At 36.0% G+C, this 24,100-nt stretch overlaps 1 protein-coding gene across 3 annotated transcripts in view; it reads left to right on the forward strand.

Annotated features, from left to right (window-relative positions):
- Positions 1-24,100, forward strand: part of OPHN1 (oligophrenin 1) — a 507,505-nt gene that overhangs the window by 187,590 nt on the left and 295,815 nt on the right. The window lies entirely within an intron of this gene.

Here is a 24,100-nt window from a genome sequence, read left to right on the forward strand (position 1 = left end):
ATCTAACCAAAGAGGCAAAGGATCTGTACTCAGAAAACTATAAAATACTCATGAAAGAAATTGAGGAAGACACAAAGAAATGGAAGAACGTTCCAAGCTCATGGATTGGAAGAACAAATATTGTGAAGATGTCAATCCTACCTAGAGCAATCTACACATTCAATGCAGTCCCCATCAAAATACCATCCACTTTTTTCAAAGAAATGGAACAAATAATCCTAAAATTTGTATGGAACCAGAAAAGACCCCGCATAGCCAGAGGAATGTTGAAAAAGAAAAGCAAAGCTGGCGGCATCACAATTCCGGACTTCCAGCTCTACTACAGAGCTGTCATCATCAAGACAGTATGATACTGGCACAAAAACAGACACATAGATCAATGGAACAGAATAGAGAGCCCAGAAATGGACCCTCAACTCTATGGTCAACTAATCTTTGACAAAGCAGGAAAGAATGTCCAATGGAAAAAAGACAGTCTCTTTAACAAATGGTGTTGGGAAAATTGGACAGCCACATACAAAAGAATGAAACTGGACCATTTCCTTACACCACACACAAAAATAGACTCCAAATGGTTGAAAGACCTCAATGTGAGACAGGAGTCCATCAAAATCCTAAAGGAGAACACAGGCAGCAACCTCTTCGACCTCAGCCGCAGCAACTTCTTCCTAGAAACATCGCCAAAGGCAAGGGAAGCAAGGGCAAAAATGAACTATTGGGACTTCATCAAGATAAAAAGCTTTTGCAAAGCAAAGGAAACAGTCAACAAAACCAAAAGACAACCGACAGAATGGGAGAAGATATTTGCAAATGACATATCAGATAAAGGGCTAGTATCCAAAATCTATAAAGAACTCATCAAACTCAACGCCAAAAGAACAAAGAATCCAATCAAGAAATGGGCAGAAGACATGAACAGACATTTTTCCAAAGAAGACATCCAAATGGCCAACAGACACATGAAAAAGTGTTCAATATCACTCGGCATCAGGGAAATCCAAATCAAAACCTCAATGAGATCCCACCTCACACCAGTCAGAATGGCTAAAATTAACAAGTCAGGAAATGACAGATGTTGGCGGGGATGCGGAGAAACGGGAACCCTCGTACACTGTTGGTGGGAATGCAAGCTGGTGCAGCCACTCTGGAAAACAGTATGGAGGTTCCTCAAAAAGTTGAAAATAGAGCTATCATATGATCCAGCAATTGCACTACTGGGTATTTATCCCAAAGATACAAAAGTAGGGACCCAAAAGGGTACGTGCACCCCGATGTTTATAGCAGCAATGTCCACAATAGCCAAACTGGAAAGAGCCAAGATGTCCATCAACAGATGAATGGATAAAGAAGAAGTGGTATATATATACAATGGAATATTATGCAGCCATCAAAAGGAATGAGATCTTGCCATTTCCAACGACGTGGATGGAACTGGAGGGTATTATGCTGAGCGAAATAAGTCAAACAGAGAAAGACATGTATCATATGACCTCACTGATATGAGGAATTCTTAATCTCAGGAAACAAACTGAGTGTTGCTGGAGTGGGGGGTGGGATGGGAGGGATGGAGTGACTGGGTGATGGACACTGGGGAGGGTATGTGCTCTGGTAAGCGCTGTGAATTGTGCAAGACTGTTGAATCTCAGATCTGTACCTCTGAAACAAATAATGCAATATATGTTAAGAAAGAAAAAAGGAAGAAGAAGAATGTAGCAGGAGGGGAAGAATGAAGGGGGGGAAATCGGAGGGGGAGAAGAACCATGAGAGACAATGGACTCTGAAAAACAAACTGAGGGTTCTAGAGGGGAGGGGGTTGGGAGGATGGGTTAGCCTGGTGATGGGTATTGAGGAGGGCACGTTCTGCATGGAGCACTGGGTGTTATGCACAAACAATGAATCAGGGAACACTATATCTAAAACTAATGATGTAATGTATGGGGATTAACATAACAATAAAAAAATTAAGTGAGTCAAAAAAAAAAGAATATCATGTAAAGAGAATTAATAATCTGGAATAGGTCCTTAACATCTGTATATTGATAAGGGAGCATAGATAAGTGATGTGAGTCTTCAGTTGAAACCACTGATTTGACAATGCTAATTTCATATTGTAGAAGTAATGTTGCAATCAAATTAACATTAACAAATAAGTTAAAACTGATAACAGTATACTGCTGTCTAATATCAGGGAAGGCAGCGCCAGGACTCGGATAAATAGAAAGAAATCGTGGACGGGGAGGGCATTGACAATTCTCTAGGAACTTTCTGTGCATTATACAATATGTGAAACATGTATATTGTAACATTTAATGCATATAAATTTAAATTAGGGAAGGCTAAGCATTTCTTCAGTTTTGACAGTGCTTCCTGTTGCAACACAGATGATAAAACCAAAAGCACTGAAGCTGTGCACTGGACAAAGATGTGGTGTGTTCAGGTTATTGCCACAGGGAGAAACTTTGTTAATGAGGAACATTTCAAAGAAAGGAAACGTGGGGTATTATAGGGGTAAGTAAACAAGGGAGCCATCTGTGAGTCTTATGGGAGTCATGAGGAAGGATGAAGGTGGGTCTTATGTTTGAAGACAGCATGGTCCTTTGCAGTTTAGCTGTGTTACAGAATGGGAAAGGGTGAGGCATGTCTTAACAGTTGCTGCTTTCCTGGAGCCCAGGGCTCAGATAAAGTTCAACATTTACTTGAATGTTGACATTTAACTTCTCTATGTTAAGACAGAATATGAATAGCTGTCATTTGCTGAGTAGCTACTATGTGCAAAATGCTTTGCTTGCATTATCTAATTTTCAGAGCAATTCTAAGGAGATAGACAGGCTAATGGAGGTTAAAAAACTTGCCCAGGATAATATAGCTAATAATTAGCTTAAGTGGGATTTAAAATCAGTTCTTGATTTGAAAGTTTATACATATATGCTTTCCACTCAACAGATCACAAATATTTTGATGTATAAACCAGTCCTTTTCTTTGGTCTAAGCATAATTTTCTATTCATAGTTATGATCATATTTTATGTACACTTTTTATGTACGATTTTTGTATTCTTTTTTCATATAATGTTTCACCTTAAGCGTTTTGTCATGTTTATTTTTATTTTTTTATTTTTTTAAAGATTTTTATTTATTTGACAGAGACACACAGCGAGAGCAGGAACACAAGCAGGGGGAGTGGGAGAGGGAGACGCAGGCTTCCCACTGGGCAGGGAGCCCGATGCGGGGCTCGATCCCAGGACCCCGGGATCATGACCTGAGCCGAAGGCAGACGCTTAACTGACTGAGCCACCCAGGCGCCCCTTTTGTCATGTTTATAAAATGTGTACTGCTCCCTTTTAATGGCTGTAGTAATAGTCCATTAAGTAGATGTACTTAATCATTCCTCAGTCATTGGACATTTCGTTTACAGTTGTTCATTATCATTAATAATGTTGAATGCCTACCTTTGGGCATCAAGGTTTCTTTCTCTGTATTCAGGATTAGTTTTTAGGTGTGGTTTCCTAGAAATGAATTTACTGGCTAAAAGAGTATAAACAGTTTTAAGCCTTTTGATCCATATTGTCAGCCTTCATTGGAAATTTACAACCCTTTTGGATGACAGGATATAATAGGAAATTCACTTGATCTTGCTAAACCTCAGTTTTCTTATTAATAAAAAGGTTATAATGAATAAGACATGAGAAGCATCTAGCATAGTGTCTTTCCTTTCCTTTCCCTTAACTTTTTGCTCTTTCTCCCTTGAAATTTTCTAGGGATGATTTTTTCTAGACTCTCATTTTAATACTCTGGGACCAGCAGACATTACTGAAGAGTATTTGTTGGGGGAGGTCATCGAGAAGGTGTGACCTCTGCACCCATGAGCTGGATCCTGGCAATTGGAGGCTTGTGTCCCCCACCCCTGTCCTACTTGCCTTCTCTGCTCCCTGAGGCTGCCAAAAGGATATGGCCTTAAGATAGTGAAGGGGTTGCTAAGACCATTTAGATGGTATATGTGATTGAACCAAGTTAAGACCTCTATAAAAACTTTTAAGATGTGGTAGGTGGGTGCAGATATGTACTCATCTTACTGTCACCCAAGACAAACCTTGCATGTACGTTTCCTTTGCCTATTTAAACTATCACCTACTAATCTTTCTTCAGTCTGTCCCTGACCTCTGCTTATGGGGACCAATTTCATATTACACCTGGGAGGCTCCGTAGGAATTTGCAAGCCAACAATATTGCAGTCAATTTTCTAAGCTATGTTTTGTGGTGAGGAGGGCAGGGGATATTGTTGACAGTGGTGGTGGTGACACTGGTGGTTATGCAGGTCTGTCTTCTTTTTCCAGCCAGTTCTGTTTTGTCATTTTATTATTGAAGTATACTTGACACAAATGTTATATTAGTTTCATGTTTACAACATAGTGATTCAACAACTGTATATGTTATGCTATGCTCATCTCAAGTATGATGACCACCATACAACACGATTACAGTATCACTGACTGTATTTCCTATGCTGTACTTTTATTCCCATGCCTTATTCCCCTTCACCCATTTTGTCTATGCTCTCACCCCCATCCCCTCAGCCAATAGTTTGTCCTCTGTAATTATGGGTCTGATTCTGCTCTTTTGCTTATTAATTTGTCTTATTCTTTTAGATTGCACATATAAGTGAAATCATATGGTATTTGTCTTTCTTTGTCTTAGTTCACTTAGCATAATATCCTCTAGATTATCCTCTAGATCCATCCATGTTGTTGCAAATGGCAAGAGCTCATTCTTTTTATAACTGAGTAATATCCGTGTGTGTGTGTGTGTGTGTGTGTGTGTGTGTATGTATCACATCTTCTTTATCCATTCATCTATCAGTGGACACTTGGGTTGCTTCCATATCTTGACTATTGTAAATAATGCTGCAATAAACACAGGGGTGCATATATCTTTTCATATTAGTGTTTTTGTTTTCTTTTGGTAAATACCCAGTAGGGGAATTACTGGATCATTTGGTATTTCTATTTTTAATTTATTGAAGAACCTCCATATAGCTTACCACAGTGACTGAGCCTATTTACATTCCCACCAGCAGTGCATCAGGGTTCCTTTTTCTCCACATCCTCACCAACACCTGTTGTTTCTTGTCTTCTTGATTTTAGCCATTCTAACAGGCATGAGGTGATATCTCATTGTGGTTTCGATTTGTATTTCCCTGATTAATGATGTTGAGCATCTATTCATGTTTCTTTGGAAAAATGTCTCTTCAGGTCCTCTGCTCATTTTTAAAAAAATTTTTTTTTAAGATTTTATTTATTTATTTGAGAGAGAGAATGAGAGACAGAGAACATGAGAGGGAGGAGGGTCAGAGGGAGAAGTAGACTCCCCGCTGAGCAGGGAGCCCAATGCAGGACTCCATCCCGGGACTCCAAGATCATGACCTGAGCCAAAGGCAGTCGCTTAACCAACTGAGCCACCCAGGCGCCCCCTTCTGCTCATTTGTTAATCGGATTGTTTGTTTTTGTGGTGTTGAGTTATGAGTTCTTCAAAATTTTGGATATTAACCCCTTATTGCATATATCATTTGCAAATATCTTCTCCCATTTAGTAGGTAGTCTTTTTGTTTGTTGATGTTTTCCTTTGCTGTGCAAAAGCTTTTCATTTTTGCTTAGTCCCAATAGTTTATTTTTGCTTTTGTTTCCCTTGCCTTGGGAGATGTATCTAGAAAAATGTTGCTATGGCTGATGTCACAGAAATTGCTGCCTGTGTTTCCTTCTAGGATTTTTATGGTTTCAGGGCTCACATTTAGGTCTTTCATCCATTTGCTTGTTGATATTGAGTTGTGCAGATTCTTTATATATTTTGGATATAAACCCCTTATCAGATATATCATTTCAAATATCTTCTCCCATTCAGTAGGTTGCCTTTTTGTTTTGTTGATGGTTGCCTTTGCTGTGCAGAAGCTTTTTATTTTGTTGTAGTCCCAATAGGTTACTTTTTACTTTTGTTTCCCTTGCCTGAGGAGACATATATGTAAATATGTTGCTTAAGTTGATGTCCAAGAGATTAAGGCTTATGTTTGGTTTTTTTTAAGGTATTTTTATGGTTTCAATTCTCACATTTAGGTCTTTAATTCATTTTGAGTTTATTTTTGTATATGGTGTAATAAAGTTTCTTTCTTTTGCATGTAGCTGTCCAGTTTTCCCAACACTATTTATTGAAAAGACTATCTTTCCCCATTGTATATTATTGCCTCCTTCCTTGTAGATTAACTGACCATATAATTATGGGTTTACTTTTGGGCTGTCTATCCTGTTCCATTGGTCTATGTTCTATTTTTGTGTCCACACTACATTGTTCTGGGTACTATAGCTTTGTAATAATATATCTTGAAATCTGGGAGTGTGATACCTCTATCTTTGTCCTTCTTTCTTAAGATTGATTTGTCTATTTGGTCTTTTGTGGTTCCATATGAATTTTAGGATTGTTGTAGTTCTGTAAAAAATGCTGTTGGTATTTTGATGGGGATTGCATTGAATCTGTAGATTGCTTTGAGTAAAATGGGCATTTTATTAGTATTAATTTTTCCAGTGCACGAGAATGGTGTATCTTTTCCTTTGTTTGTGTCATCTTCAATTTCTTTGATCAGTGTCTTGTAGTTTTCAGAGTATAGGTCTTTCACCTCCTTGGTTAAGTTTATTCCTAGGCATGTTATTCTTTTTGGTGCAATTGCAAATGAAATTGTTTTCTTAATTTCTCTTTCTGCTACTTTGTTATATGTATTGAGAAATAAAACTGATTTCTGTATATTAATTTAGCTAATTTCTTTATCCTGCAACTTTACTGAAATCATTCATTAGTTCTAACAGTTTTTTGGTGGAGCCTTTAGAGTTTTCTGTATACTGTCATGTCATCTGCAAATAGTGGCACTTTACTTCTTCCTTTCCAGTTTAGATGCCTTTTATTTCTTTGTCTTGTAGGACTTCCAACACTATGTGAATGAAAGTGGTGAGTGGCCATCCTTGTTTCTGGTCTTAGAAGGAAAGTTTCAGTTTTTTGCCATCGAGTGTGATATTAGCTAAGGGTTTGTCATATATGGCCTTTATTATGTTGAGGTATGTTTTCTCTAAACCTCCTTTGTTGAAAGTTATATGATGAATGGATGTTGTATTTTTTCAACTGCTTTTTCTGTATCCATTGAGATGATTATATGGTTTTCATCCTAGGTGTCACATTTATTGATTTGTGAAAGTTGAGCATCCTTGCATCCCTGGAATAAATTCCATTTGATGTTAATAATCCTTTTAATGTATTGTTGAATTTGTTCAACAAGCTAATATTTTGTTTTTTTTTTAAGATTTTATTTATTTGAGAGAGAGAGTGTGTGTACAAGTTAATATTTTGTTAAGGATCTTTGCATCTATGTTCATCAGGGATATTGGCCTGTAGTTTTCTTTTTTTCATAATGTCATTGTTTGGTTTTGATATCAAGGTAATGCTGACCTTGTGGAATGAATTTGGAAACTTTCCTTCCAATCTCTTTTTTGGAATAGTTTGAAAAGAATGAGTATTATCTCTTATTTTACTGTTCGTTAGAATTAATCTGTGAAAACTTCTGGTCCTGGATTTTTGTTTGTTGGGAGTTTTTTGATTAGCGATTCAGTTTTGTTCCTAGTAATCGGTTTATTCAAGTGTTCTTTTTAAAAAATTACTCTTAACATATATTGTATTATTTGTTTCAGGGGTACAGGTCTGTGACTCATCAGTCTTACGCAACACACAGCACTCACCACAACACATAGCCTCCCCAGGGTCCATCACCCAGCTGCCCCATCCCCCCACCCCCCTCCCCTCCAGCAACCCTCAGTTTGTTTCCTGAGATTAAGAGTCTGTTATGGTTTGTCTCCCTCTCTGGTTATTCAGGTGTTCTATGTCTTAATTGACTTTTGGAAGATTGTATATTTTTAGGAATTTACCCATTTCTTGGTTGTCCAGTCCAGACCAGTTTATTGGTATATAATTTTTCATAATATTGTCTTATAATCCTTTTTATATTTCTTTTTTTAAAGATTTTATTTATTTACTTGACAATGAGAGAGAGAGAGAGTGCACAAGTAGGCAGAGAGGCAGGCAGGGGGAGAGGAAGAAGCAGGCTCCCACTGAGCAGAGAGCCAGATGGATGCTCCCAGGACCCTGGGATCATGACCTGAGCTGAAGGCAGATGCTTAACCAACTGAGCCACCCAGGCACCCCCTTTTTATATTTCTGATTTCAGTTGTATTTCTCCTCTTTCGTTCCTGATTTTATTAATTTGAGTCTTATTTTTTCTTTTTTTTTTTTAAAGATTTTGTTTATTTATTTGAGAGAGAGAATGAGATAGAGAGCCTGAGAGGGGGGAGGGTCAGAGAGAGAAGCAGACTCCCCGCTGAGCACAGAGCCCGATGCGGGACTCAATCCCGGGACTCCAGGATCATGACCTGAGCTGAAGGCAGTCGCTTAACCAACTGAGCCACCCAGGCGCCCCATCTCTTATCAATTTTGTTCATCTTTTCAAAGAAGCAGTTCTTGGTTTCATTGATCTTTTAAGTTTTTTTAGCCTCTATTTCATTTATTTCTACTCCAAGCTTTATTATTTCCTTTCTTCTAGTAACTTTGGACTTTGCTTGTTCTTGTCCTCATTCCCTTAGGTGTAAGGTTAGATTGTTTATTTGAGGTTTGTCTTACTTTTTGAGGTAGGCTTGTATCACTATAAACATCTAAAGTAATTATAGGTATATACTTGTTGTCATTTTATTAATTTATTAATTTCTTTTTGGTTGTTTTTGTAGTTTCCTCTGTTCCTTCTGTTCTTCTTTTGCTCCCTCCCCTTGTGGCTTGATGGCTTTCTTTGGTGTTATGGTTGGATTCCTTTCTGTTTATTTTTTGTGTATCTATTGTAGGTTTTTTTATTTGTGCCATTTCTGCTGAAAATTCAGTTGATGGCCTTTTGGGGGTTTCCCTTGTATATAGCTGTTTGCTTTTCTCTTGTTGCTTTTAAGATTCTGTCTTTATCTTTAATCTTTGACATTTTAAGTATTGTGGATAATCTCATCTTACTGTGACTTTAAAAAAAAAATAACCCTAAACAGCCATTTGCAGGGTTAGCTATTAGAAGATACTCTAATGACCCATAATATTTGGTTAAAAATGTATCAGTAAGAGGTCTTATAGGACTTCATGTCTCAATGCCAGAAAAAACCATTGCCCGGACCTCCTGTTTTAGCTCTTGAAGGATTTTTCAACTCAGTATAGACATGAGCAAAGAATGGTGAATATGAGACCTTTTGAAGAACTGAAAACATCATTTGGGGTGGCAATTAGACAGAGAAAAGTATGTGACATGGATACTTCGGCTGTGACAGGAGTCACATTATTATCTTACAGTGGTTAGAGCATTGAATTCATGATCCCTCTGACTGGGCAGCTAACTGTGTGACCTTGACAGTTCCCGTCTTTGGACTCTAGTCTCCTTATGACTCAATCAAGGTAGTTGGACTAAAATAGTTAATATGTAAAGTCTGAGCCTTTCCCATAGTAGGTGACCAGAATGCAAAAAATATCTTTACTTTTTGCTTGTTGACATATACCTCGGTGGACTTTTAAAGTCTTCTGGTCACCTAATAAATAAATTTATAAGGTCTTTTAGAGGCCAGCAATTGAACAAACGGTTTTCCTCGATTCAATTACTGAATTTTAAACTGATTCAACAATCACAGAATTCTTTTTAATTGAAAGTAAGGATCAGAAAGCTCTGACCTGGTTACCTCTGTGGGAATGGTTGAGAAATGACCTCTGAAAAGCTGTTCTTTCATAAAAGCAATAAAAACAATGACAAACATTTCGAAAATCAACTTTTTAAGAACTCTGGAAATTAACCAAAATTTGAAATAATAGAAGGTGTGCTTGTTCAAGAAAAACAGCTGAATAATTAAAAGATCAGTGAGCTTTGTGGTGTTTTGCCCTATGTTCTATGTTCCACGGTAGCTTTGAAAACTAACAGCTGGATAGTTAAGGAAGCTGTGAAAACCATCATTTTAGCAGCCACTGGAGAGGGCAGAATGAGATTGTAGCTCCCCTAAAGCTGAAAAACATTACTTGTAGGGGTTTCCATATTTGAATTGACTCAGAGTTGGCTTACTACAAGTGGGTTTTTCCTCAGAGCATTTGTCAAAGTAATTAATTGGTAGTAATTTCTTAATACTGCAGCTCTCTTAGGCAGCATAAAGTGTGATAGCAAACAAGAAGCCCAACAATAAACTTAAAAAGAAAACCTGGAGAATGAGATGTCTATAGAGAACTTTGAAAAGTTGCAACATATTCCTAGAAATATAGAAGATCATGTACATGTGTAGGGCTTTGCTCATATGCACGTTCTGTGCCTATCTAGAAAAGACTTGAGAAGGCTTTATTCTCTTACTTCTAGCTGAATTTGAAGCTCTGGGCAGGAAGACTAAGAGTTATAAACTATCTAGCTGAGTGTTGAAGGCACTCACCAACACACACAAGAGCCCTTTAACAAAGGCTGGGAGACTTAATGTTTCAAAGCATTTAAATAAATCTCTGTTTAATCATTAGCTGACCACTAAGTTACCTGACTAGAGATGTCAGTGGCTTCATATGATAAAGAATACAGGTTTTATAGAATTAGTCACTAAACAAACAGCAACAACAAGAACAACAAACTTGGGAAAAAGGGGGGTTTTGATTTCCCAAGTTGTCACAATACGTAGTTTAAAATGTTCTCTTTTCAACAAAAATTATGAGACATGTAAAGAAATAAGAAAATTTCCCATGAACAAGGGAAAAAAAAAACCCAAAATCAATATAAACTGTCCCTGAGGAAGACAAATCATTGGACTTCCTAGAAAAAGACTTCCAATGAGCTGTTTTAAATATTATAAACATACTTATATGTGAATAAAATTGTCATTTATTTATTTAATAAAAAAGAATGAATTATTTAAAATTGTGTAGTTGAAAAATATAATAACTGAAATGAAAAATTCACAAGGGCTTCACCTCAAATTTGTACTAGAAGAAGATAGAATTAAATATAAAGACAGATGAATTGAGATTATTCAATCTGAGGGAAAAATAAATTAAAAAATGAAAAGAACTTCAGAGACCCATAATAGAATATACATAATGGTAGTCTCAGAAGAAGAGAATAGAGAGAAAAGGCAGAACAGATATTTGAAGAAACAAAGTCCAAAATCTTGCCAAATTTGATGAATAACTTTAATCTGCTCATCCAATAAGTTCAACAAAAGTCAAGGGAAGGAAAACTTATAAATACATGCTTAAACATATTACAGACAAATTTGGAAGCAAGGGAATAGAAGACTGAAACAAAACCTTAAATCAACTATACCTAACAGACATTTTCGAAACACTCTACCCAAGAACAGTAGAATATATTTTTTTCATGTGCACATGGAATATTCTCCAGGAGAAACCATAGGTTGGGCCATAAAACAAGATTCAATAAATTTAAAAGAATCAAAACCATACAAAATATGTTTGGTGAATACAATGGAATGAATTAAGAAATTAATAACAGAAAGTTGGAAAAGTCATAAATATGTGGAAATTAAAGAGCATACTCTTAAATAATCAATGGATTAAGTTTAGAGGTAATCACAAAGGAAATGATAAAATACTTTGTAATTAATAACAACAAAAACACAGTTTACCAAAGCATGTGGAATACAGCTAATGCAATGACTGGAGAGAACTTTGTAGCTTCAAATTTCCAACATTAAGAAAGAACAAAGGTCTGAAATCAATAACCTAAGGTTCTACCTTAGGTCACTGAAAAAAAGGAGCAAAGTAAGTCCAACACAAACAGAATGAAGAAAATAACAGAGAAGAAATAAATGAAATAGAGAATAGAAAAACAATAGAGTAACAACAAAATGAAATATTGGCTTATTGAAAAGTTAAACAACATTGACAAACCCTTAGCTAGACTGACCAAGAGCATTACTAAATTACTAAAATCAGGAATGAAATAGGGGCCATTACTGTTGACCTTACAGAAGCAAAACTGATTATAAGGAAATAGTATAAACATTTCTATGTCTACAAATTAGATAATCTTAGTGAAATCAACACATTCCCTAAAAGATACAAATACTAAAACTAATGAAATAGAAAATGTTACTGGACCTATAACAAATAAAGAGATTGAAATTTTAATTAAAAAAAAATCCTACCGACTCATTTTGTAGGGCCAGCATTACCCTGATAGAAAAACCAAAGGTACCCCCATGTTCATGTGTCAGAAAACTTAATATTGTTAAGTTGGCAGTAATCCCCATATCCATCTACACATTTAGTGTAGTACCTATCAAAATCTCAGCTGCTGTTTTTTTCAGAAATTGTCAAGGTGATACTAAAATTCATATGGAAATTCAAGGGACCTAGAATAGCCAAACCATCTTGAAAAAGAACAATGTTGGAGGACGCATACTTCCCCATTTCAAAACTCATCACAAAGGAACATTTGTTATCACAAATGTGTGGTACTGGCAAAAAAAAAGACATAGAGATCAGTGGAATAAAACTAAGAGTCCAGAGGTAATCCCTTATTTTATGGTCAGTTGGTTTTTGACAAGACTGCCAAGATCATTAATTGGGGGAAAAAAAATCTTTTTGATAAATGGTGCTGGGATAACTGGATAGACATGTGAAAAAATGAAGTTGGACCATTATCTTACAGTATATATAAAAGTTAACTCAAAATGGATCAAGGAGTTCAATTAAAAGCCAAAACCGTAAATCTCGTAGAAGAAAAAAATAAAGATATTCACAACCTTGACTAAGCAGTGGTTTCTTACATAAGACCACAAAAAGTACATACAATAAAAGAAAAAGTAGATAAGTTGGATTTTAACAAAATTTTAAACATTTTTTCTTTAAAGGAGACTATAATGAAAGTGAAAGAAACCCGAAGAAGGCAAGAAAATTTTGCAAATTATCTGTCTGATAAGGGATTTTTATTCAGAGTATATAAAGTACTCTTAAAACTCTATAATAAAAACAAGTAGCCTAATTACAAAATGGGCAAAATAATGGAATAAACATTTATCCAAAGAAGATAATTAAATGGCCAATAAGCACATGCAAAGATTCTCAATACCATTATGAATTAGGGTAAAACAAAACCAGAATGAGATACCAGTTCAAACCCACTAAGTCTGTGGGTAACACAAAGACAGGTAATAACAAATATTGTCAAGGATGTGGAGAAAATTGGAGCCCTCATACTTTGCTTTTGTTCATATAAAATTGTGTAGATGATTTGGAAAACAGTTTTGGCAATTCTTCAAAAAGTTAAACATACAGTTACCATATGATTCAGCAATTCCCTCCCTAGGTATATACCAAAATAATGGAAAACATCCACATAAAATATGTACACACATGTTCATGGATGCATTATTCATAATAGCCAATAAATGCTAACATATGTGTCCTTCAATTGATGAGTGGTCAAGCAAATGTGATACAGCCATACAATGGAGCATTATGTAGTAATAAAAAAAGAAATATTGATTTACAACATGGAATAACCTTGAAAATATTATACTAAGTGGAAGAAAGTCATAAAAGACCACATATTATATGATTTCATATATGTATATATATGAAATGTCTAGAGTAGGCAAATCCATGGAGATAGGAAGTAGATGAATGGTTGCCTGAATGTAGGGGGAAAATGGAAATGGCAAGTGATGCTAATGAGTTTGTGGTTTCTTTTAAGGGTGATAAAAATGATCTGAAATTATATAGCAGTGATGGTTGCACAACTTTGAGAATATACTAAAAACCACTGAGTTGGATACTTTAAAATGGTACATTTTATGGTATGTAAGTAGTATCTCAAAAAAAGTGATGTTACCGTTTAGCTAAAGCTAAATATTGTCAAATTTTTCATTTTTTTCCTCATGAATGATGAAGCCTGGCTAATTTTAAAAACGTACCTACTGGTAGTAGTAGCTTCCCTCATCTCTTTTTGATAATCTATTCAGATGGTATTTCGTAACCGAATCTTTGGTTATCTCTACCTGGAGAGTTGTGGGCAGTGTGACAGTGGAAAGACCTTAGCTCTGGCAGCAAGACAGGTCAGAATTATATGTAGAATTGTCATTTACTTCCTGTGTGACCTTGAACAAGTTGCTTACGTTCTGTGAGCCTTCGTATACTCATGTTCAATTTAGGGATAATTACATGTCCCTAATACAGTTTTTACGAGTATTAAGCTGTCAGCCAAAGGGCTTTATCCATTTATGTTTCAGGAAATTAACCTTTTCCTTTCAATGTTCCAATATGATATGCATCTCATTTCTTTTAGAGGCACACTGATCTTGCCTGGAAAAATGCTAGAATAAGAAAAAAAAAAAAAAAACTCCCTGACTCCTTTTGTAGTGTTAACCTTAAAAATAAAACAGTCAGTTATTTTACCAGCAAAAATGGATTTATCTGGGAATAAGAGAGAATTACAATTCAGGACAAGTAAGTTATGGCAAAACCATAGGCACGTTCAACAAGCAAAGGAAAGAAACATTATTTTATGGAGAAGGAGGAAGTTGAGAGGGGTTGTTGAAGTCCACTGGAAAAAAGCAAGAGTTTAGGGTGATGATTGTTTCTCCTTGGCTGAGTTGCAGGGGTAGTTGATATCAGTAGGAGATGCAATGTATATCTTTCCCTGTTGAAGCCTGTAATTGATGATTCTTTCCTGCTGAGGATTCTTCTCTTAGGGGTGTGTAATTGACGACTCGTCCCTTAATTGACATTGAGTGGTATGCTTCCCCCTTCCAGCCCTTCCTTCTAGCATCCCGAGTTCACTTTAGTTAAGTTTCCCTTTATTAATTTTCACAGTAGCATACAGTATTTGGGGACAGGAGGTCAGAGAACATTTCCATTTTTTTTCCTATTTACTCTTCCTGATTAGGGTATTTTTTTTTCTCTATGTTGAGCTTGAGCTTTTAATTGGCAGTGTTTCCAAAGGTGACCTCACTGGATATGTGGAGCAACTTGATCCTCAGAAGAAAAGAATGTCACTGGTGTCCTATATTGACCCAGAACATGGTTTCTTTGGTACTAGGAGTTCTGGATTAGTTGTCCAGTTCTCTTGGGAAGGGGAATCTATTTTTTATTAAAAATATTAATATGTTTGGGGTGCCTGGGTGGCTCAGTCGGTTGAGCGGCTGAGCCTTCAGCTCTGGTCATGATCCTGGGGTCTTGGGATCGAGCCCTGCATCCGGCTCCCTGCTTGGCGGGGAGCCTGCTTCTCCCTCTCCATCTGCCTGCCACTCTGCCTACTTGTGCTCTCTCTCTCTGTCAAATAAATAAATAAAATCTTTAAAAAATATATTAATATGTTTCTCTTCCTTCTCCTAATGTCCTCCATGCTATTCCTTATGTTCCACAAATAAGTGAAACCATATGATAATTGACTTTCTCTGCTTGACTTATTTCACTTAGCATAATCTCTTCCAGTCCCATCCATGTTGACGTAAAAGTTGGGTATTCATCCTTTCTGATGGCTGAGTCATATTCCATTGTATATATGGACCACATCTTCTTCTTTTTTTTTTTTTTATTTTTTAAAGATTTTATTTATTATTTGACAGAGAGAGACAGCGAGAGAGGGAACACAAGCAGGGGGAGTGGGAGAGGGAGAAGCAGGCTTCCTGCCGAGCAGGGAGCCCGATGCGGGGCTCGATCCCAGGACCCTGAGATCATGACCTGAGCCGAAGGCAGACGCTTAACTGACTGAGCCACCCAGGCGCCCCTGGACCACATCTTCTTGATCCATTCATCTGTTGAAGGGCATCTCGGCTCTTTCCACAGTTTGGCTATTGCGGACATTGCTGCTATGAACACTGGGGTGCGTATGGCCCTTCTTTTCACTACATCTGTGTCTTTGGGAAAAATGAAGGGGGGGGGAATTGGACAGAGAGATGAACCATGAGAGACTATGGACTCTGAGAAACAAACCGAGGGTTTTAGAGGGAAGGGGCTGGGGGGGATGGGTTAGCCCGCTGATGGTTATTAAGGAGGGCACCTACTGCATGGAGCACTGGGTGTTATACAAAAACAATGAATCGTGGATCACTACATCAAAAACTAATGATGTATTGTATGGTGACTAACATAACATAATAAAATAAAATTTAAAAAAATAAAAATAAAAAATATTAATATGAATATATTTATTTTCTAGGCTTTCAGTGTGTTTTCTTAGTTCAGATACCATTTGAGAATATACTTCCTGTTTCTGGTGAGAAGTTGTGAACTTTTAAATAATAGTTATCAGAATTTGAAGGGACACTAAAGACTATTTTACTCATCTTTCTTTTTATATGTGAAGACCATGAAGTCCAAGAAGGAGAAGTTACTTGCCCAGGCACCTTGCCAGTAGGTGGCAGAACTGGCAGTAGAAGAGTAGAAAGTTGAGATGGGGGAGAAGGGGTTAGGTTTATTGCCTACTGTGTGTTGGCACTTGACATTTATCTTCTGATTTAGTTTTTATAACAACACTCTCAGATAGATATATTATGCCTCTTTGACAAGTGAGGCAACTGAAACTCAGTTAAGTCACTTATCAAAAGTTGTATAGCAAGAAGATGATAAAATATGGCTGCAAGTCCAGCTCTCTCTTTCTCTCTCTCTAAGTCATGCTTTTTTTATTTCACTAAGCTGTCCCCTTAACTACAATCCTCTTTATCACCCTAATAATAGATGTTTCTATCATGTCACATGCCCTTCTTATCTATAATCCCACAAAAACTCTTCAGGAATCTGAGGAAAAACAAAATTAGAATACAGGGAGATGGAATTTATCTTAAAATTAGGGAAGGAGATTTAAATAAAGACATCCTGAAAGCAAGGAATGGCCTGTCTTAGGAGAGAGTGAGCCCTGTCATTTAGTTGACTTACAGTACTGGGCAGACTAAGACTTTGGGTTTTCCTGGAATAAAGGGCTTCTAGTTTTATAACTGTGACAATCCTGGGCATAATAAGACAAGTTGGTCATCACTACTGTCACTGGATGTGTGTCAGCATAGATTGAATAGTTCCTCAGGTTTTGAAGCACTGCATGAAGAGTTGGGTAAGACCATCTGAGTTCCTTCTGTTACTGTGGAACAAGATGTTTACCTTGTTGTTTTTGGAGCTAATGTCCAAATTCTGATAAAATTAGGTCAGAAGGCTGGTAGTTAAACATAATAATAACACCAACACAGAATAGAAACAAAAGAGTACCTGGGTCTTACTGCTGTCTGTACTATACAACATAGTTTTATTATTGTTGTTTTGTTCATTCATTTTTGTTTTATTTCAATATAAGAATATACTCTTGGGTAGTTAAGCTTTATTTTCTGACTCAGCCTCTGAGTGTTCACCACTGCAATTGTATTGTACCAATGAAGCTATCTGACACTTAGCAAGTGAATCTGGGCTTAAATGGTCTAGGAAGGGGGGCAGGTGGCATTAGTATCTAAACTTCCCAGATGATTTTAATGTGTAGCCAGTGCCAAGTATCACTGCCTTAAATCAAAGAAGGAACAGAACTAACATTTATTGAATCACTATCATGTGTTCTGGGAGCTATACTTGATGTTATCTTGTTTAATCATCAAATAACCCTGTGAGATAGGAATTATTATTTCTAGGCAAGGGAAGTTGGTCTCAGAGAATTTGAGTAACTTGTCAAAGGTCATAGCTAGTAAGTCATATGTGCTTTTTACTCAGCCATAGTGCTTCTAAAAACAAGAAAAACACTCAAACTTTATAAAATCTGTTGGCAACTCATTATTCAATTATATCTCCATAACTACTCTGAGTAACAATTACTAATATCCTCATTTTACAGATGGAGCAATTGAGGCATGGAAGGGCTAAATTGAGAAATTTGTCTAGGTTGGTAAGTAGTGGAGCTGGGATTCAAACTCAAGTCTCAAGATTTTAGCTCAGCTTTTTTGTTTTTTAATACAGCAAACCCATCGCCCCTCCCCTAATCATTTTGCTTGTCTATGAATTGAGAGAAGTCCTAGCTACTCCTAAGGATGCCTGTGAGGATTAAATTAAATATTAGCTATGAAAGAACTCATGGAAAACCACATGCCAATATTCCTGATGAATACAGGTGTAAAAATTCTCAACAAAATATTAGAAAACAGAATTCAGAAGCACATTGGAAGGAACATATACCAGGATCAAGTAGGATTCATCCCTGGGGTACAAAAATGGTTCAACAAATGCAGATCAATAAATTTGATATATTACATTAATAGAATGAAAGGTAAAAATCAATGATCATTTCAATTGATGCAGAAAAACCATTTGACAACTCTCAAAAGCCAAAGGCCAGGACTGGAATTCATAGGTTAATTCTATCTAATATTTGAAGAAGAGCTAAGGCCTGTTCTTCTCAAACTATTCCAAAAAATGCAAGAGGAAGAAAAACTTCATTCTATGAGGCCAGTATTACCCTGATACCAAAACCAGATAAAGGTATCACAAAAAAGAGAACTATAGGCCAATATCTCTCATGAATATAGATGCAAAAGTCCTCAACAAAATATTAGCAAACCAAATCAAACAATATATTAAAAAAAAATCATACACCATGATTAAGTGGGATTTATTTCTGGGATGCAAGGTGGTTCAATATTTGCAAATCAATCAGTGTGATACATCACATCAATAAGAGAAAGGGTAAGAACAATATGATCATTTCAATAGATACAGAAAAAACATTTGATAGAGTACAATATCCATTCATGATGAAATCCCTTTGCAAGGTAGGTCTAGAAGGAACATACCTCAACATAATGAAGGCCTTATATGAAAAACACACAGCCAATATCATACTCGATGGTGAAAAACTGAGAACTTTTCCCCTAAGGTCAGGAAGAAGACAAGGATGTCCACTCACCACTTGTGTTCAACATGGTACTGAAGTCCTAGCCATAGCAATTAGAAAACATAAAGAAATAAAAGGCATCCAAATTGATAAGGAAGAAGTAAAAATGTCACTATTTCAGATGACATGATACTCTATATGGAAGACCCTAAAGACTCCACCAAAAATCTACTAAAACTGAGAAATGAATTCAGTAAAATTGCAGGATACAAAATCAAGGTACAGAAATCTGTTGCATTCCTAAAAATTAATAATGGAACAGCAGAAAGAGAAATGAAGGAATCAATCCCATTCACAGTTGCACCAAAACAATAAAATATCAAGGAATAAACTTAACCAAAGAGGTGAAAGACCTGTACTCTGAAAACTATAAAACACTGATGAAAGAAATTGAAGACAACAGAAATAAATGGAAAGACATTTCATGCTGATGGGTTTGAAGAACAAATATTGTTAAAATGTCTGTACAACACAAAGCAATCTACAGATTTAATGCAATCCTTATCAAAATACCAACAACATTTTTCACAGAACTAGAACAAACAATCTTAAAATTTGTATGGAATCACAAAAGACCTCAAATAGCCAAAGCAATCTTGAAAAAGAAAAAACTGGAGGTATCGAAATTTCAGATTTCAAGTTATATTACAAAGCTGTAGTAATCAAAACAGTATGATACTGGCATAAAAATAGACACATAGGTCAGTGGAACAGAACAGAAGACCCCCAAATTAACCAATTATTATATGGTCATTAATCTTTGACAAAAGAGGAATCATAAAAATGACAGTGTCTTCAACAAATTGTGTTTGGGAAAACTGGACAGCAACATGTAAAAGAATGAAACTGGATCCATATATACAATGGAATATTACTCAGCCATCAGAAAGGATGAATACCCATTTGTATCAACATGGATGGAACTGGAGGAGATTATGCTAAGTGAAATAAGTCAAGCAGAGAAAGACAATTATCATATGGTTTCACTTATTTGTGGAACATAAGGAATAGCATGGGGGACATTAGGAGAAGGAAGGGAAAAATGAAGGGGGGGAAACCAGAGGGGGAGACGAACCATGAGAGACTATGGACTCCGGGAAACAATGTGAGGGTTTTAGAGGGGAGGGGGGTGGGGGAATGGGTTAGCCTGGTGATAGGTATTAAGGAGGGCACGTATTGCATGGAACACTGGGTGTTATATGCAAACAATGAACCACAGAACGCTACATCAAAAACTAATGATGTACTGTATGGGGACTAACATAACATAAAAAAAAAGAATGAAACTGGACTACTTTCTTTCACTATACACAAAAATAAACTCAAATTGGATTAAAGACCTAAATGTAAGACCTGAAACCATAAAAACCATTAAAGAGAGCACAGACAGCAATGTCTTTGACATCAGCTGTAGCAACATTTTTCTAGATATGTCTCCTGAGGCAAGGTAAATAAAAGCAAAAATAAACTATTGGGACTACATTAAAATAAGTTTCTGCACAGCAAAGGAAATAATCAACAAAACTAAAAGACAACCCACCAAATGGGAGAGGATATTTGCAAATGGCATTTCCAATAAATGGTTAGTATCCAAAATATATAAAGGACTGCTACAACTCAATACCCAAAGAATAAATAATCCAATCAAAATGGGCAGAAGACATGAACATTTTTCCAAAGAAGACATAAATATGGCCAACAAACACATGAAAAGTTGCTCAACATCACTCATTATCATGAACATGTGGTGGGGGGTGGGAGGGATGGGGTGGCTGGGTGATAGACATTGGGGAGGGTATGTGCTATGGTGAGCACTCTGAATTGTGTAAGACTGTTGAATCACAGACCTGTACCTCTGAAACAAATAATACATTGTATGTTAAAAAAAAAAAAGAAGATAGCAGGAAGGGAAGAATGAAGGGGGGGAAATCAGAGGGGGAGATGAACCATGAAAGACTATGGACTCTGAGAAACAAATGGAGGGTTCTAGAGGGGAGGGGGGTGGGGGGATGGGTTAGCCTGGTGATGGGTATTAAAGAAGGCACGTACTGCATGGAACACTGGGTGTTATATGCAAACAATGAATCATGGAACACTACATCAAAAACTAATGATGTAATGTATGGTGATTAACACAACATAATTAAAAAAAAAAAAGAACATCCAAATCAAAACTACAATGAGATATCACCTCACTCCTGTCAGAATGGCTAAAATAAAAAACACAAGAAGTAAGTGTTTATGAAGGTGTGGAGAAAGAGGAATCCTTTTGCACTGTTGGTGGGAATGCATATTGGTACAACCACTGTAGAAAACAGTATGGAAGTTCCCCCAAAAATTAAAAATAGAACTACCCTACAATCCAGTAATTGCACTATTGGATATCTACCCCTAAAATACAAAAACACTAATTCAAAGGGTTATATGCACTCCTGTGTTTATAGCAGCATTATTTACCATAGCCAAATTATGGAAGCAGCCCTAGTGTCCATTGATAAATGAATAAAGAAGATATGGTGTGTGTGTATTAATATTTTATATCTATCTATCTATCTATCTATCTATCTATCTATCTATCTATCTATCATCTATCTATCTAGATATATATAATGGGATATTATTCAGTCATAAAAAAGAAATCTTGCCAATTGCAATGACGTGGGTATAGCTAGAGAGTATATTCCTAAATGAAATAAGTCTGAGAAAGACAAATACCACATGATCTTGCTCATATGTGTGGAATTTAAGAAAGAAAACAAATGAGCAAAGGAAAAAAAAGAGTGACAAACCAAGAAACAGACTATTAATTATAGAGAACAAACTGATGGTTACCAGAGGGGGTAGTGTGGGGGGATTGGTGAAATAGGGCTTGGGATTAAAGAATACAACTATCATGATGAAAATAAAGTAAAATGAAATAATATGTTCAAAATGGTGGGGTAAAGAGATTAGTTTCAAAATAACTGCACTGCAGGACCTGAATGTTGGACTTAGGTAATCAAGACTAAATAAAGGCCAGGCATCATCTCATTGTTATAGTTCAATCGTAAGTCAGGGCTATGGGAGCACCTTACTCAACAAAACAGATGTATTTTGGAAAGTTGGAAAGTTTGGAAAGTTTTATGAATCAAATATTTACATTTTAAATATGTTAGGAAAGTTTAGTAATTAAAGGTATCCTGAAATGAATCTTTCATAATGTTAATGCAAACAAAACAAATATAAACTAATTATATTATGATTAACCACCAATAAAAATAATAGGTAAAGAAACACATTTGACAAAATTCAACATCTCTTCATGATAAAAACTCTCAACAAATTAGGTACAGAAGAAATGTACCTCAACATAGTTAAGGCAATATGTGATAGCCCACAGCTAAGATTGTACTCAGTGGTGAAAGTTCCAAAGCTTTCCTTCTAAAATCAAGAACAAGACAAATGTGCTCACTCACTACTGCTATTTAGTATTGTACTGGAATCCCTAGCCAGATTAATTAGGTAAGAAAAAGAAATAAAAGGCATCAGAATCAGAAAGAAAGTAGTAGAATCATCTCTGTTTGATTTTATATAGAGAAAATCCTAAAGACTTCATCAGAAAAATGTGGGGTAAGGGGTAAAAGAAATAGGTGAAGGGGATAAACAGTTAAAAAAAAAAAAAGATTATCTGAAAAAGAAATAAAGAAAATGATTTTATTTACAAGAGCATCATAACCAAAATATTTAGGAATAAAATTAACCAAGATGGTCAAAGACTTATACTCTGAAAACTATAAGGCATTGATGAAAGAAATTGAAGATTACACAAATAAATGGAAAGATATAGTTCTCATGGATTGGAAGAATTAATATTGTTAAAATGTCCATACTACCCAAGGCAATCTACAAATTGAATGCAATCCCTATCAAAATACCATCAGCATCTTTCACAGACTAGAACAAATAATCTTAAAATTTGTATGAAATCACAAAAGACCTCGAATAGTCAAAGGAGTCTTGAGAAAGAAGAACAAAGCTAGAGGCATCATGCTCCCTGATTCCAAAGTATACTACAAAGATGTAGTAATCAAAACAGTATGGTACTGGCATAAAAACAGATATATCGATCAGTGGAATAGAATAGCACGCCCAGAAATAAACCCAGGCTTATATTGTCAATTAATCTAAGATAAAGGAGGCAAGAATATACAGTAGGGATAAGACTGTCTGGACCTGGGAAAGCTAGATATTCACATGTAATAGAATGATAGTAGATTCCAGTCTTACACTATTCACAAAAGTTAACTTGAAATGGATTAGACTTAAATGTAAGACCTGAAACCATAAAATTCCTAGAAGAAAACATAAAGAAAAAGCTTCTTGATAGGGTCTTGGCAATTTTTTTGCTATGACACCAAAGGACAAGCAACAACATAAAAAAAATCAACAAGAGGGACTATATCAAACTAAAATTCTTGTGCACAGCCAAAGAAACAATCAACAAAATGAAAAGGCAACCTATGGAATGGGAGGGAATATTTGCAAATCATGTATCTGGGAAGGGGTTAATAGCCAAAACATATAAACAACTCTGACAACTCAATAGCAAAGCAAACAAACAAAAACCCCCAAATAATCCAATTAAAAATGGGCAAAAGACTTGAATCAACATTTTTCCAAAGACGATATTAAAATAGCCAAGAGGTACATGAAACTTGCTTAACATCACTAACCATAAGGGAAATGCAATTAAAACCACAATGAGATATTCCCTCAGTTAGAATGGCTTTCATAAAAAAGACAAGATGACGAATGCTGACGAGGATGTGGAGAGAAAGGAACTTTTGTACACTGTTGGTAGGAATGTAAATTGGTGCCAGCTACTGTGGAAAATAGAATGGAGGTCCCTCAAAAAATTAAAAATAGAATTACCTTATGATCCAGCAATTCCACATCTGGGAATTAATTATCCAAAGGAAATTAAACCACTATGTTGAAGAGATATCTGCACTCCTGTGTTCATTGCAGCATTGTATATAATAGCCAAGACATGGAAACAACTTAAGTGTCCATTGGTAGATGAATGGATAAAAAAGTTGTGGTATATATATGGTACACACACACACATATACACATATATACATACATACTGGGATACTATTCAGCCATA

Source organism: Phoca vitulina, unplaced genomic scaffold, assembly GCF_004348235.1.
Source record: "Phoca vitulina isolate PV1807 unplaced genomic scaffold, GSC_HSeal_1.0 scaffold77, whole genome shotgun sequence".
Lineage (NCBI taxonomy): Eukaryota > Metazoa > Chordata > Mammalia > Carnivora > Phocidae > Phoca > Phoca vitulina.